Source organism: Lynx canadensis, chromosome D4 (assembly GCF_007474595.2).
Source record: "Lynx canadensis isolate LIC74 chromosome D4, mLynCan4.pri.v2, whole genome shotgun sequence".
Taxonomy (NCBI): Eukaryota; Metazoa; Chordata; class Mammalia; order Carnivora; family Felidae; genus Lynx; species Lynx canadensis.
The window spans coordinates 22,364,748-22,380,857 of NC_044315.2; the positions used below are offsets into that span (position 1 = coordinate 22,364,748).

At 39.6% G+C, this 16,110-nt stretch overlaps 1 pseudogene; it reads right to left on the reverse strand.

The window, feature by feature from the left end:
• Window positions 1-2,372: 2,372 nt before the first annotated feature.
• On the reverse strand, window positions 2,373-3,437 carry LOC115499841 (annotated as a pseudogene).
• Between the last annotated feature and the right edge of the window lie 12,673 nt (window positions 3,438-16,110).

Here is a 16,110-nt window from a genome sequence, read left to right on the forward strand (position 1 = left end):
ATCCGACTTCAGCTCAGGTCATGATCTCGTGGTTCATGAATTCAAGCCCTGAGTCGAGCTCTGTGATGATAGCTCAGATCCTGGAGCCTGTTTCAGATTCTACATCTCCTTCTCTCTCTGCCCCTCCCCTGCTCACGTTCTGTCTCTCTCAAAAGTAAATAAATACTTAAAAATTTTAAAAATAAATAAACATTTTTTAAAAAAAGAATGATTTATGATCTTGAATTCACTAAGACTTTTCAATATCCAGGTATCAAATTCCAAAACATGGGTGAAGAGAAAAATCCTTTGAATAGTGGCAGGTCAGAGTTACACAAACCCAGTAAAAGTTGCAGCCAAGTAAGAATGACGCTGGGAACCTGTCGCTTTCATATGAAACTCAACGGTTTTTAAGGCTTTTTGCTACTGCCAAGAACCACCAAATTAAGAGGAAGCCATGAATATACGTGTCACTAGTGGCTTTTAAGTATCAGAACATTGCCAAAATAAACAGCAAGGGTCCTTTGATATTCATATTTCTTGGGGATCAAATGTGTGCACTCCAAGCCATATCTACCTCCTCTGAGACACTGAGAGGATAAAAATTAAGATGATTCAAGGCCTTTTCTTCTCAACTTCAGAAGAGCACAGTGCGCTCTCTCTCTGTCTCTCTCTCTCTATATATATATAGCACTGGCACACCTAGGAAATGATTATGTTTGAACAGCACACTGAATAAACTGTAGGGGATTTTGGAGCCTCTGCATAGATATGGTGGAAAAATTCATTACATTTTCCTTACATCAAATAATTTGAAAATATAAATAAATTATAGAGTTTCAAATGCAGTATTGTGGTGGGCAGAGAACGTGCCATTCCAACTCCTCTTCATGGAGAGACTTGGCTCAGGGATTGTCCCACCTTGCCCAGGGACACACCGACAGAGGCAGCTCATATCTAATGGGCAACCAGGCAGGATCTAAGGATCCAACCATAGTGGCCCAAAAGGGAACAAGTCTGAGGGGGACTTGACTGCTCCAGAGCTGCCTGGAGATGGGGTGGCCCAGACTTTGACTGCCTCACAAAGCAGTGTCCTGTACCCAATCCTGCTCTGGCCTCATTCTCTTCATAGGTGTGGATCCTTAATAAATACCCGGCCCTACAAATTCCCTTTCAGCCTCTGTTCTTGAGGAACCGTCAAATGACAAAGATAAAGAATAATTTTATTTAATAACAAGTTTGATGTCCTTTATTCAAGGGAAAACAATCCATGGATGGGGAGAGTACAGTGCCTCACAAGCAGTGAAACATCTTCCCAAGGGATCTGGGGCAAGAGAAAGTTTTTGTAGCACTTTCCTTCAGATAAACCCCCAGAAGTGGAATTGTTGAATCATATGGTAGTGCTATTTTAAATTTTTTGGGGAACCTCCACATTGTTTTCTACAGTGGCTGCACCAACTTACATTCCCACCAGAAGTGCACAGTGTTCCTTTTTCTCCACATCCTCACCAACACTTGTCATATTGTCTTTTTCATACGAGCCATTCTGACACGTGTGAGTTGATATCTCATTTTGGTTTTGCTTTGGTTTGGTTTACTGCAGCACTTTATTTTCTTCACATAAGACACATGGCTGGGGCCTAAAGTTCTCACATGACAGTAGAAAACCAAAATTTGCTGTCATCTCCTAAAGAATTGAGAATTGCGCGCGCGCGCGTGCACACGCGCACACACACACACACACACCACCTTACATAAATTAAAAGGATGACTAAATTTACAGGTATAAATGCAAACTGTTTCTTGACTCAAGGCAAGCAACAACCCATGGTGTTTCGGGGGGAAAACATTAGCTAAGAAAAAAAAATGGATCTGAAGGCTTAGACCTTTCCAACCCTATCAGATCAGCATGGCAGAAATGACAACTGGTTCAGGACTCTCACCAGCCTCTACAGAAATACTGGAATAGGCAGCTTTTATACAGTAATAACCTGCACAGATCAAGAATCTCATGGTCTGGTAGACTCTCATGAAGCCAATGGATTCCTCTCCCATAAACACGCTCTCATCTCAGCCCTGACGTGATCAAGCAGCATGTACTAAGGTTTTAAGCCAAAGATATACACGGGGTACTAACCGTACAAATGGAACAGTTAACTTGAATACAAGGTCAAAAATAGCAACAAGTTCTAACAATCCAGTGTTAGTTTCATATACACACTTCAAGGACATATTTCTTTTCAAAGGCTTATTCCAGCTTCACGAGGCTAGCATGAGGTGTATATACATTTGGCAGGGAAATTTTACATTCCTGAATTATTTGGATGCATCTGGAAATTATTTGGAAACATTTGATGCATGCAGCAAATGCTATGCATCTGCTTGAAGTCCATTTAGAAGTATTTGTGGAGAACAATGGCAGGGTCTACCTCCTCATATTTCTGCTTATTGATCCACATCCACTGGAGGGTGGACACTGAGGATAGGATGGAACCCCCATCCACGCTGGGTACTTAACTATGTTCAGGAGGAGTGATGCTTTTGATCTACATTGTGCTGTGGGGCCAGGGCCATGATGTCCTTCCATATCCTGTCAGTGATCCAGGATACATGGTGGTCCCACCAGACAGCACCTTGTATGAGTACAGTGTGTCCTCATCATACTTCACAGTGGAAGTTGAAGGTGGTCCCATGGATGCCACAGGATTCCATAGCCAGGAAAAAGGGCTAAAAGAGCACCTCTGGATACCAGAACTGCTTGTGGCCAATGCTGATCACCTGACTATTGGGCAGCTCATAACTCTTCTCCAGAGAAGAGGAGGATGCAGCAGTGACCCCATCTCCTGCTCCGAGACATAGCAGACCTCCATGATGTCATTCAGGATTTCTTACTCAGCCAGTCTGGTGAAGCTGCAGGCATGCGACATGAGGATCTTCGTGAGATAGTCTTTCAGGTCTCAGCCAGCCAGGACCAGGTACAGGATGCTATGGGGCAGGGCACAGCCTTCATAGATGGGTACTGTGTGAGGGACCTGGCCCCCAGACTCCATAACAATACCAGTGGTATAGCCAGAGGTATACAGGGACAACACGACCTGATGTTCATGTACATAGGCAGAGTGTAGCAGGTCTAAATGTGATCTGAATCATCTCTCAGTTGGCGTTGACACTCAGGGGGGCCTCAGTCAGCAGCCTTGGGTGCTTCTTGGGGTTGTAGAAGGTGTGGTGCCAGATCTTCTCTATGTTGTCTCAGTTGGTGATGATGCCATGCTTGATGGGGTAACTTAAAGGTCAAGATGCCACTCTTGCTCTAGGCCTCATCACCCAAGTGGTCCTTCTGCCCCATGCTCACAATGATGCCCTGGTTTCAGGAGTGCCCAACAGTAGACAGGAACATGGCTTGGGCGGGGGTGGGGGTATCATCTCCCAGCAAAGCCAGCTTTGCACATGCCAGAGCTACAGTCATGATAAGCAGGATGGTTTCTTCTGGTGGAGGTGGTGGGCCCCAGGGTGCCGTGAAGCAGGCATTGTGGTTTTGATTTGCATTTCCCTGATGATTAGTGATAATTGAGCACTGTACATTTTCATATACCGGTTGGCCATCTGTACGTCTTCTTTGAATAAATGTTATTCAGATCCATCCATTTTTAACCTGATTTTTTGTTTTTGTCTTTTTTGCTATTGGGTTGTAGAAGTTCTTTATATATTTAAAAAATTAACCCTTCCTCAGAAAATTTGCAAATATTTTTCTCCCATTCAGGAGTTACCTTTTCATTTTTGTTGATAGTTTCCCTTGCTATGCAGAAGCTTTTCAGTTTGATGTAGTCTCACTTGTTTATTTTTGCAAATAATTCTTACTAAATAATTGAAAATAATGATGAAGCTCTTATTTATAGACTGCACACATATTACTACAGCTATCACCATGTAGCTCAATTCAATGCTACTAAAAGTGAATAGCCACTTCACCCAAGACAGAGGTATCTGATATGAAATCAGAGGTTCAAGCCTGCCTCCCATGGCTGTGCTAGTCAGAAGACCTTACCCCTGACCTACTGTGCCCTCTTCAGGCTCATGAAACACAAACACCTTTAGCAACTTTGGATCTAGGGATTTTAGTAGCCCCCTTCTTGGCAGTGATCGGAGTATAAGAATGGAACAGGAAATGCCCAATTCTGCCCATCACCCTTGCCCATCACCTGATTTACCATCAGACCTCCTCACTCAGGCAGTCCCCTACAAGCCCTGGATGAGGCTGCTCGTGGCTGAGTTTGCCAGAAGAAATATAAAACATTTAGTTAAATTCGGATTTCATACAAAGAAGATTTTTTTTTTAGAAAAACCACGTCTCAAATATTACATGGAACTTACTTGTATTAAATTTTTTAAAATCTAAAATTCAAATTTAACTGGGTGTCATGTATTATTATTTGCTAATTCTGGCAACCCTGTTGGAAGTCTTGAAGGTTCTGGGATGTCTGAGATGTCAGGCCCACCCCAGCCTGGGATGAACTAAGGAGATCAGTATTTCTTGGATTACCTATTATTTTCTCTGTGTATCTTTTGGGAAATGCTATTGTTGGATTTGATACTGCTGATTCCTTCAGTCTTTTTTGAAAACTCTTCTCTGCCTACCTGGACTCATTTTTCTTTTCTTTTTTAAATCTGACCAGTCTTTCTCTGGATTCTAATTCTTCCTCCACTGTCTAAATCAAATGTTAGTCAATATTTTCTGTAAAGGGTCAGACAGTGAATATCTTATGTTTTGAGGACCGCATAGTATCTGTTATCCTGGACTCTGCCTTTGTAGTACAAAAGCAGTTACTGGCAATATGCAAATGAACAAACATGGCTGTGTTCCAATAAAACTTTATTTACACAAATAAGCAATAGGCCAGATTTGGCCTACAGGCCATAATTTGCCAATACCTGCTCTAGATGCAGGTGTACATGGATCAGTCCTTGCCTCTCTTCTGTTTGCTCTTTTACCAATCTCATCTAATTATACAATAGACCTACAGTTTGTATTTCAGTGACACACAAATTTGCATCTTAAACACTGACTTCCCTCCCTGCCTGCAGTCTTGTATTCCAAAATCCTATAAGATGATTCTTCCTGAGTGTCTTACAAACACTTTAACTTCATCAATCCCAACTTCCCCCTGAAAGCGTCACATCTTCTGTTCCTCCTCCACAATCTCTATTTCTGCCAAGGTAACTACTATCCCTATGGCTAAACCCAGTTCAAAATTTCCATAGGTGTTTGGTTTCCTCCTTTCCCCAACTGTTTATATTCACCCAGTGGACAGGTTCTGTAAATTCAATACATTTATGTCCTATCTGTGTCTCCTGTCCCTTCCTACCACCAAAGGGAAGTTTTCTGTCCCCTTGCCCAGCCCATTGCAATATTATCCAAATGGCTCTAGATACCAGATACCAACCAAATTTCTCCAATACTGTCAGACTGCCTTTCCTTAAAATAGTCCTGATTTTTCTCTTTTGTCCTAAAAACATTTTGAAGCCCTTTTAATGATTTTGTATTAATGTCTATGCTCTTTAACCTGAAGTCAAAGACCCTCTGTGGCCAGCCCCACACTAACGATCCAACACTTTAATTGTGTGCACCATTAACAATATTCAAAAGGAACTACATGCAGTTCTCTAGCCAAACACTTTATCTATTTAATTCTTCCAATGCTTTGGTTCTCCCCTGCCCTTCCCAATCTTACATTGGATTCTACCTACATTGGAAGACCCAGCTCAAATGGTATCTTGTCCACAAAGCCATCCCTAACCTTCTCGCTAGAAGAAATGCTTCCATATTCAAACTCTTAACTATAGTCAGATTATATCTCTCTTACAGGTATTATAATTTTCTACCTTATTTCACATTTAGCTCTTGCCCTGTCTCCCCAGAACAGGTAGAAACCTGGAAACAGATTCTCTGAATCTCCTTTTTTTCTTTATCTCCCAAAACATTCAGTAAAAAATCCTTCCAACCTCCCTCATTTTAGGTGTTCAATATATAACTGATAAATTAATTTTAAAAATAGAAGATTAGCATTCTGTATACAAAAAAAAAAAAAAAACTACTGAGTAAGTGACTGTGTTATGTGTAAAAAGAGAGAAATTGTGGACCTGAAGTTAATTTTAACTCATTCTTCATTTTTCCACCTTCCCTTTTTTTCACTGTGGAGGAAGGGAAAGGGGCATGAGGTAAACATTACTTTAAATTCAATCAGGAACCTAAAATTGATTCATAAAAAAACACATATCTTGCTGGGGCTAGGGACTATTGTTTTATTTTTTTGTTTTGTTTATCTACATGTTTATTTAGGGTTTTTTTTTTTTTTTTGCCTCGTTTTATTTGAGGAGTATAGTCCCTTTAATATTATTCAGAAAAGAATTTGTAAAACTTTCATAGCTATCACTTATGAATGTTTTTCTTGTGCCAGACACTGTGCTAAATGTTTTTTATGTCTTATCCTGAAATCCCTTCAACAGTCCTTGGAGGTAGACAATCTTCCTCCTTTACACATAAAGAAACTGAGACTCAGAGAGGTTCAAACAGCTACAAGAGTAGAGTCAGAATTGAACCCAGATCTACCTAATTCAACAAACAGCCTCTATTCTTATCTAAAAAGACATACTGCCTCTTATATTGAAAATAATAATTAACTTGAAAGCAAGGACTGGAGACTATTAGTAAATATGTGGTTTTTACTTCATGTGTATTAGGAAATGGAAGGCAGAGGCAGAGTAGCAGTCAGGTCCAGATCTAATAGGGAACTAGGAACCATACCAGTTATTTTTTTTTTAAACATTTTATTTATTTTTGAGACAGGGAGAGACAGAGCATGAACAGGGGAGGGTCAGAGAGAGAGGGCAACACAGAATCGGAAGCAGGCTCCAGGCTCTGAGCCATCAGCCCAGAGCCCGACGCGGGGCTCGAACTCACGGACCGTGAGATCATGACCTGAGCTGAAGTCGGCCACCTAACCGACTGAGCCACCCAGGCGCCCCCATACCAGTTATTTTAACAGAGATAATATAATATAAAGAATTTTGATTAGGTATAAAGTTGAAACTAGATAACTAAAGAGAGAAAGAAGAGAATTCCAAGGTATTAAAGATGTGATTGTAGGAGACAGCTACTGTCTCTGGGGCCTGGGAGAAACAAAAGGAAGAGATTCAAAGTATAAAGTTTACAAACTTAAAAGAAGAACCTCCTCAGGGGAAACTTAGATTCTGAAAATAGGGACACTGTTCAGGTGGTGTTAAAACACGCTGCAAATGAATTCAGTTGCACCTACAGGAAGGAACTGCTGCTGCCAGGGAGGAGCCGCATCGCTGGGGAGACATGGTAAGAACAGGAAGTAGAGGGGGAGGAGCAAATCCCTGTTTCCTCATCCAGAACCTCTAATGTCCCTACTGACAGAGCCTACTAGGGAAGCAGCTGGCGAAGCAGAAATGTGGTGTGCAGAGTCCCAGGCCCTGCAACACAGAGATACAGAGTTATAAAAGGATGGGTTTGGAAGTGAGAGGCAATAACTTAAGAAGTGGCCCAGGAAGGACACCTATGAAGAGGTATCTATTGAAATGTGGTCCTTGTGAGCTGAGAGTAAAGTCAAATAGGCCAACATAAGCAACGTGGGATAGATCTCTCACCTATAAAAATAAAATTGTAAAGACCTCTAGGTGGGGGGCTTGAAATAAGTAATGCAAAAGAAATAAAAGATGCAGATAGACTTCTTGACTTCAAAAATCAAACAACGGCTCAAGAAAACACCACCAAGGCAAATTACCTGTGATGGTGATGGTGAGCAAATTTGCCATAATTGGTAAAGCACTGTTAATTCAAACCCCAAGGAATGCTAAAATGCCATCGTTTCACACTAGAGGTCACCCCCGGTAAGAAAATATAATTGTACCATCCTTTATTGTCCCCCTGTAGCTGTTACAATATTGGAGAGCTGCTCCTTATTGCAAAGAGATTGGATTTTTATGAGACTGACATGCTAAGCAGCTTTCTAGTCAAGTAAAATACTGCATTAAATAGAATTCACTTTCATACTTTGGTTGAGAAGCAGATATATTGACTATATAGTACAGAAGACAGTATTCATTACATGCAATCACTGACCTATTTCTACGGTATCAACTTTAATCAGAGGTAGGTCAACACTGTTATCAAGAAACAATACATTGTATATTACATAGAGACTGATCTTGGGGAAATACTGCCTCATGTCAGTATTTAAACTGGGGAAAATACTGCCTTGTATCAACAGAAAGTAGGTGTACTACCTGAAATAATTATACTACATATTTTAACAAACTCATTAATTTTGGAGTTTATTGCATTAAAGACATTTATGGCTTGGGAAATTAGGATGTCTGCTATCACTTTCTGGCAAATTATGATTCAAGGACATCTTCTAGAAATGACATTTGCTAAAATTCTTAATGGTGGGGAATCCTCTTTAGGTACAGAATTCCAACTTTCAAATTTATATGAATGTACTAAAAATAAGTTGACCATTATTTAATAAGACCATGCATTGATATGATGCAGATCACTTTTACTATATCTCTGTGTCAGTGCTCCTTTGATATTTGTGCTCCCAGCTTTTGCTACCCAATAACTCTCACTGCTGTCATTCTTTTGTTGTTCTTGTTTGTTTGCTGCTCTCTACCTATATTCTGATCTTTCTACATTATTCGTGGAAAGAAGCAACACCTAAGGTGTTCTGGGTTTTTTTAATGTACTTTACTCCAGCTGCCATTCCTGGAGCCACCATGACTGTGTTGGTTAAAGTGTCCAAGAACTTAACCCTTCAACTTCATCACCCCCTCCCTCACTGTGGTCTTTTATTGCACCCCACTTTACCACTCACCTGATCACATCCCTTCCCTTTTCATCAAATAAATGCACCACCTTCAAAATTTCTATTAGATATATATTATATTGTATTATATTATTATATATGCTTTCATTGCACCATGCATCCCTAATATATCCAAATCCAGTGACACTTCACTTTTCCACAATCTATCACTTCTCGGGTTGGTACTGTCTTCCATACACTGTTTAAAACCCATGGATTATCATTATAATCACTCACGAGTTACTCACTCAACTCTCTTGCCCCACTTTTCTTTGATCATGTTCCTCTGGATAAATCCTCACCTTGGTTAAATCCAACTATCTACCTATTCTATGCTCTTTTCCATTAAGTCAAATGTTACTAGGGAAAAGAAATGCAACCACACTGTCAGGTCTAAATTTGAAAATCAAAACCAGAACTATTTGAAAATAATAACCAGAGAATCAAAGGGTCTCTCAATAATTCAAATATACTTCCAGGATATATTTGCTTTCCTACTTACCAAAATGGACTTTTAATATTTTCTCTCGCCTTGAACCTCTAGCACCACTATTCCCCAAAGACACATATACACACATACTCTCAGCTAATGATATTGCCTCATATTTGAGAAAAAGGAAGCATCTAAAAGAAACTGCCTTATCTTACCACCACTAAGTCCACTGCCTTCCCTGGTTCTTTTCCCGTAGTCTCTGGCTGTCCTTCCATTATAATGGATGAAGTATGCCTTCCTACATACCCCTATACTTGTGTCTAGACCCCATTCTTTCTCTACTGTTCAGGGTATCCATTCAGTTCCTGGTAATCAATTTCTCCCTCTCTACTGAATCATTCCCATCAACGCATACACATTCTTCATGATGTCACATTATCATCCATTTCTACTGACCACATACAATCTCCACTGACCCCATGGTCTACTTCCAGTTTCTGGAGTACTTTTCTGCTCCTTTTCATAGCAAAAGTTCTTGAATGGCTTATTTATGGCCCAGTCTTCACTTCCTGCCATGCCATCTCTCCTTAGCTCATTATCTTTCCCACATTATGGATTATTTTTGTCAAGGTTATTAGGAATCATCACTGAAATCCACCATGTTTCCAAATTTACTTGGCAGTTATAATTCTTTATCTTATTCAAGTTCTTGGAAAGATTAAACACCATCAGCCATTCGATCCCTCTTAAAACACATCCTTAATTTTTGTGAATCCACATTTTGCTGTTTTTCCTCCTTACATCTGAATCACTTTGCTCAGTCTCTTTTTTTCTGGCCCTTCCCTTCAGTCAAAACTGAGAAGCTGGAGTGGCCAGGGCTCCTCCAAGGCTCCACTGTTCTTAATCTCCAGTGCTTTCCTTGGTGAGCTTATGTATTCCCATTATTTTAATACCATTTGTGGAGACTATCGAATTTGTGTCTCCATCACAGACCTCTCCACTGAGCTCAAAACTCTAATCTGTAATTAACTGTAATTCTATGATTGACATTTCCACTCGAATATCTAATCATCTTATTAATCCCAATATGGCCAAACAGAACCTTGATTCCCTTGATTCTCCCCCCAATGTGCACTTTTGAACTCCTTCCCTGCTAATATCTCAACCAACCACCTGTTGCACAGGTACAACATTTATCATCATTTCAGTTCCTCTCTTCCCTTCATTCTCCTCTCTCACATACAATCCCTAAACCAGTTACTTCAGATTCAACTCCAAAAGACATTTTAAATCTACCTGCTCCTTTTTATCTCTCCTGCACCAGCCACTTCCAGTTGCAATCATTATCACCTGCATGATTGCTCTACTCTACAAGAGAGGTCATTTCCATTGTTGAACTTTTCAAAAAATCAATTTTCTTATGTGACACAACATATCCCAACATACACACACACACACACACACACACACACACACACACACACACACACACACACTTAAAACCCATCATTTATTTCCCTTTGCGCTTAGAATAAAATCCAAAGTCCTTCCTGTTGCCAAGATGATATGACTCACATTTCTAGCTTCAGGACCTACCACTCTCTCCCTATCTCATTATACTTCAGCCCTAATAGATTTGTTTTTATTCCTCAAACTCACCCAATTCTCTCTGCCTCAAGGCCCTTGTACTTACTTGTTCTCATCTCTGCAGATCTCTGTGTGGCTGGACCTTACTACAGCTGAAACTCCCATCTTCACAGAGGCACCTGTGTTAGCTTCTTCCATAGCATTGATTGCTATGTGAAACTCTCTTGCCCGTTCTTTGTTATTACTTACTTTCTTTTTTTCATCTGTCAGCTCTCTTTAAGTCAAGAACCTTGTGTATCTTTTTTACTATTGCATCTAGAGCCTAGAGTATCTAGAGCATAGTAGACGCTAAATAAATATGTACAGGAGGAGGAAAAATGTGAAGGAAAAAAATGGGATTTAATGATTTTCTCACAAAGGTAATGGTACAACTACTTATACAGTTTCTCTAACATCTGTCTTTCCAACTTCCCCAACTAAATTTCATCTCTGCAAGTTTATGCATAAGACAGTACCGAGCACAGCTTGGCTCAGAGGCATGTCTCTGTTAAATAAAACTAATCTGACAGCATCAGACCACTGGGGTTTAGCCGTTCACATTCTGGATGGCTGGAAATGATAGTGTGCCAAACCTCCTTGGGTACTCAGTGAACCACACTCTCCACCATCTCCCTACACACTCCAGGCAATTACCCATCTGGTTTGCCTGGCTCGCCCTGTCATATTTGAATGAGGTTTTCAGCTGAAAGTGAATGGCGTGTGTCCGACCTGAAAGGCAGCCTCCGGCAGTTGTATCCCAGGACTGCTTTCAACTGTAGCCACTCTCTCCAGAAGGGGATCAGGATCCTCCCCAAAAGTAGCAGGACAGTTAAAGTCCTAGGCAAGAGTCAGGGGACTTGGGTTCTAATCCCTGTTTGTCTCAAGTTCACTGTGTGATTTGATAAAATCCCTGCACCACTGTAGGGTTGTTTCCCAACTGCAAACTGCGGGGTTCATATTAGGTAATCTCTGGAATTTCTTCCAGCTCTAACATTCCAGACTTGTAAACCACCAAGTGGCAAGCATTTGCTGGGTTGCAAATTCTCCAACCCAACAAGCCAATCTCCAACCTGGGATGAATGGCAATATTACCACCATTTGGGTTTTTTATATTTGCCCAGAACCTCATAATTATGAGGTTACCCTTACCACACCCTTTGACATAGATGGGTGACAAACACTAATTACCCTGCTCTGCAGGAGGAGGAAGGATGGCACAGAATGATTAAATGACTCACCCTCTATTTACCAAAAGCAGTGGTCTGGCAGGGACTAGAAATCCATGAGCTTCTGAGTTGTAGACCTAAGCTTAGGACATTAGGCCACAGGGCTCTGCTAGCGTACTTGGCTTTGCTTGTTTTTTATTCTGGAATAGATGAAAAAAACACTCGTGATTGCATTCTCTTTTCTGAACGATTCACTGCTACTAGTGCTAATGCAAATGGATAAAAAAGAAAAAGTTGTATTTACTTCAACCAAAACCCCAAGAAAATTCTGTATGGGCAGGCACTGAGGTACATGGGGAGAGTGTGGACTCTGAAGTAAGAGACACATGTCTTTGTTTTGTGAGCAAGCATCCTTCCAGGTATTAAGAAAGCACGAAAAGCATAAAGATGTGTAAGACTCAATTTTACTCATAACTCTGCAAGGTACCTAATTCTCTGACTCTGGCTTTCCTAATCTGTAAAATCTGACTAATAAAACTTGCCCGCAATATTCTTGCAAGGATGAAAAGTGATAAGAAAGACAATTAACTCTCATTGTGGTTCCTCAATTAACACTTTTTCCTTTTCTCCTCTTCCTTGCCTAGGGAACGCAAATTAGGGTGTTCCCTACTCACACATCCAAAGTCCCCTGCCACTCACCATCATCCAGTACAGAAGGACCACAGGCCACTAAAACAGGCGACCAATCATCCATGGGGTGAAAGGATCCCCTAGGATCTCCGTTTCCAGACTCATTAATGACATAGAGTATCTAAGAAATGAATCACTGACCCTGTGTCTCCTCCTATAACAGAGGAGCTAACCAAACTGTCCTAGGGAATATTCTGGAAGGAAGGGTCTCTGAAAGGTTTATAGATTCTTGGACATAAAATGTAGACTAAGTGCTATGATTTTTTTTTCAAACAGTCTTTCATGGTATACTCAAATTATTTCTACTCCTCTGAATAGCCACTTCAGACTCCTTGTCCATCACCTGGTCCCTGTCATGCCACCAGACATGTGCAGAAGTCAGAGGATAAGAACAAAGAGACACAAGTAGGGAAGGAAGGCAGGGAAGGAAGGATGTACAACTTGCATTGTTAAAAACAAGGGAGTTAGAGTAACAAACAAGAGACAAGTTTACACTGAGGTGATCTGTGTCCTTCTGGTAATGAGTCCTGGAACCCTGGATGCTGAGTTGGGAGACATGCTTTCAGGTCTGCCTCTGCTACCCATGGGCTGTGTGGTAATCTGTAGAGTATGAACTCCTACAGTGAACTGAGACTCAGTGTGCCCACTTTTGTATAAGTAGGGTAAGAACAAACTGTCCCCAAATGCTTACTAGCACTAAAGTCCTAAGAGTCCTGGAATAAGGTACATAGAAGCTGACACATAGTATCCACACATGCCTTATATACACAGGTTTGGGGGCCCATAGGTCCAAGGGTCCTATATCTTCATACCCTTTGTTATAGCACTGTACATTTTTCTTTGAGGTAGAAACAAACTTTATCTCCCCAAAATATAAATGTATATAAGAATTATGTATTCCAATACATCTGTATCATTAACAAGTTTCCTAGGCATTTTAAACTAAAAAAAAAAAAAAAAAAATCCAAGGATCATATTTTGAGAAACTCTGGTCTAGACATACATGTCCCAAACTATTAACCAAGAAAGCAAAACACAGAAAAAGACACTTTCAATATTTGAAAGAAATTACTAACGAACATGCCACTTAAAATGATTGTTCTTAAACTGTGTAAGGAAAGTTTAGAAAATTCAGATTCCTGAGCCCTAATTCTTAACTGTTAAGAACTGTGGGAAGGAGTGTAAATGGCCCAGATACAGGTGTGTTTTCAAAGCTCCTAACGCCATGCTGCTGATTGCCCAGGTCTGGAAACCACTGTTAGAAAGCAAAACCTCAGCAGCCAAGTCTGGCAAGTATGTCAGTCCCTCTCAGTGCCCAGCAGAAGTAATTTCTCCTCTCACTTGTGAACATCTGTGATAATCATCATGGAGAGCCGGCTTGTTTGTTAATGGGGGGAAGAAAAGCTATTTACCTAGTTTGCAAGCCAAGGGAGAGCTTAATTAATGTCAGAGCAGATACGATTTCCTCCTCTCTCCTTGCCCTAGGAACTCACAGGGATAACGAGAGGATTTTTAATTAATGTTTGAAAAGCATTCTGAGATCCCTGGATGAGAGGTGCTAGAGAAGGGCACAACATGATTATTATTGTTATTAATAGTAGTAGTATTAATAGAAATAATGAAGTTGTCTAAAGTGACTTTTTAGAAAATTGATTATATCAATTGCCAGTGTGCTGTTGTGGCAAGAATTTTTGGAGTATAAAGGAGAAGGAGGGAAAAAAAGACATAAAAAAATAAAAAATGCTTTTTTTACCCATTAGAACTGGATAACATTTTGAGGTCCTAGCATGAGTGCTCTATGCCAAGTTCTTCTTATACTTTTCCAATGTAAATTAAAATACAATTATTAATTTCTATGTTACCAGTGAAAGATTTTGAAAGAACATAGTTATGAAGGAAAGATACTATTCCCAAGTTTGGAAAATAGAAGTTCTAAATTTGGGGCTTATCATTGGCTATTTACTGGCTTATCACTAATTATTTAACTTTGGGCAAGTCACATTATGTATATTTCTTTATTGGTAAAATAGAGAGACATTGAAATATGTTCTACCCAACTCACAGATTAATGAAAATGATTGGAGATGATAAATGTGGAAAACTTTTATGTCTGTAAGTTGTTAAACAGAAGTTCATGATGATGATGATGATAATGGTTACACCAAAAATTCAAATTGTAATATGGTAGAAATAAATGTGCATTATTTATGATAAATTTTTTAAATATATTTTTAATTTATGAAGCCAGATTGTTCTACAAGGCTTACAATAAAAAGCAACTATAGGAAGTTTAGAAAGTTAAAGAGTTCCTCAAGTTTACAGTGAAAATCAGCTAGTCCCTGCCCATCCCTTCCACTATAGTTCTTATTCCCAGAGACTCTCCTTTTTTATGCTTCAGCTGTTTCTTTTGATGTTTATCTCTATATTGTCAATTATTATGATCGAAATGCTATATCTAGCTCTGTACAAATGTTAAGATAATTTTTTTCCTATTATAATAGAATATTAATTATTTTATACTACCACCCTCACTCCCCTCCTTTCTACAGATATAGTTACATTTACCTTTGCTAAAATTAATATTTACTATTTACATAATTACTACTTCATAAATAATGTTTATTATTAACCAAATAGTATACTACCATTACATGTGCTCTCTTACAACAACTCTTTGTTTTTCCTAGGGTTATTAATTGCCTAACATTTAAAAATTTGCTTACATTTCTATCAACTTCACCCTAAGTTGATTCCATGAATTCTTGCAGAGCTATTAATGTCCTCTTAAAACTACTGTATTTTCAACCTTGTCAAGTGCATCAGATAATATAGTGCTTCTTTTTTTTCCCAGACACCTGCCTCTCCTGTCTTCTTACTGCAATCAAACAATACTATGTCAGAGGCCATTAAAATAGTAGTGAATCCTTGGATCTATGGGCTCCCACACTGTGAATATAAGGCATGTGTGAAATCTGTGCATCAGCCTCTATGTGTGTTGTTCCAGGATTCATAAGACTTTAGATCTAGTAAGCATCTTGTGGACGATTTATTTCTACCACACTTATTATACACAGGTGGGGAAACTGAATCTTAGAGAGTTCACTCTTTGACAGTAGAGGCAGATCTGAAAGCACATCTCTCAGTTTTAGTTTCACCCAAAATGCATGATTACTAATATTTCTGTTATTTACATTGTAAATGACAGATATATAAAAAACTACCACCCAGAATACTATTCCTGGCAAAAATATCCTTCAGAAATGAAGGGGAGATAAAGACATTTCCAGACAAAGGAAGGAAGGAAAGAAGGAAGGATAAAGCAAAAAGC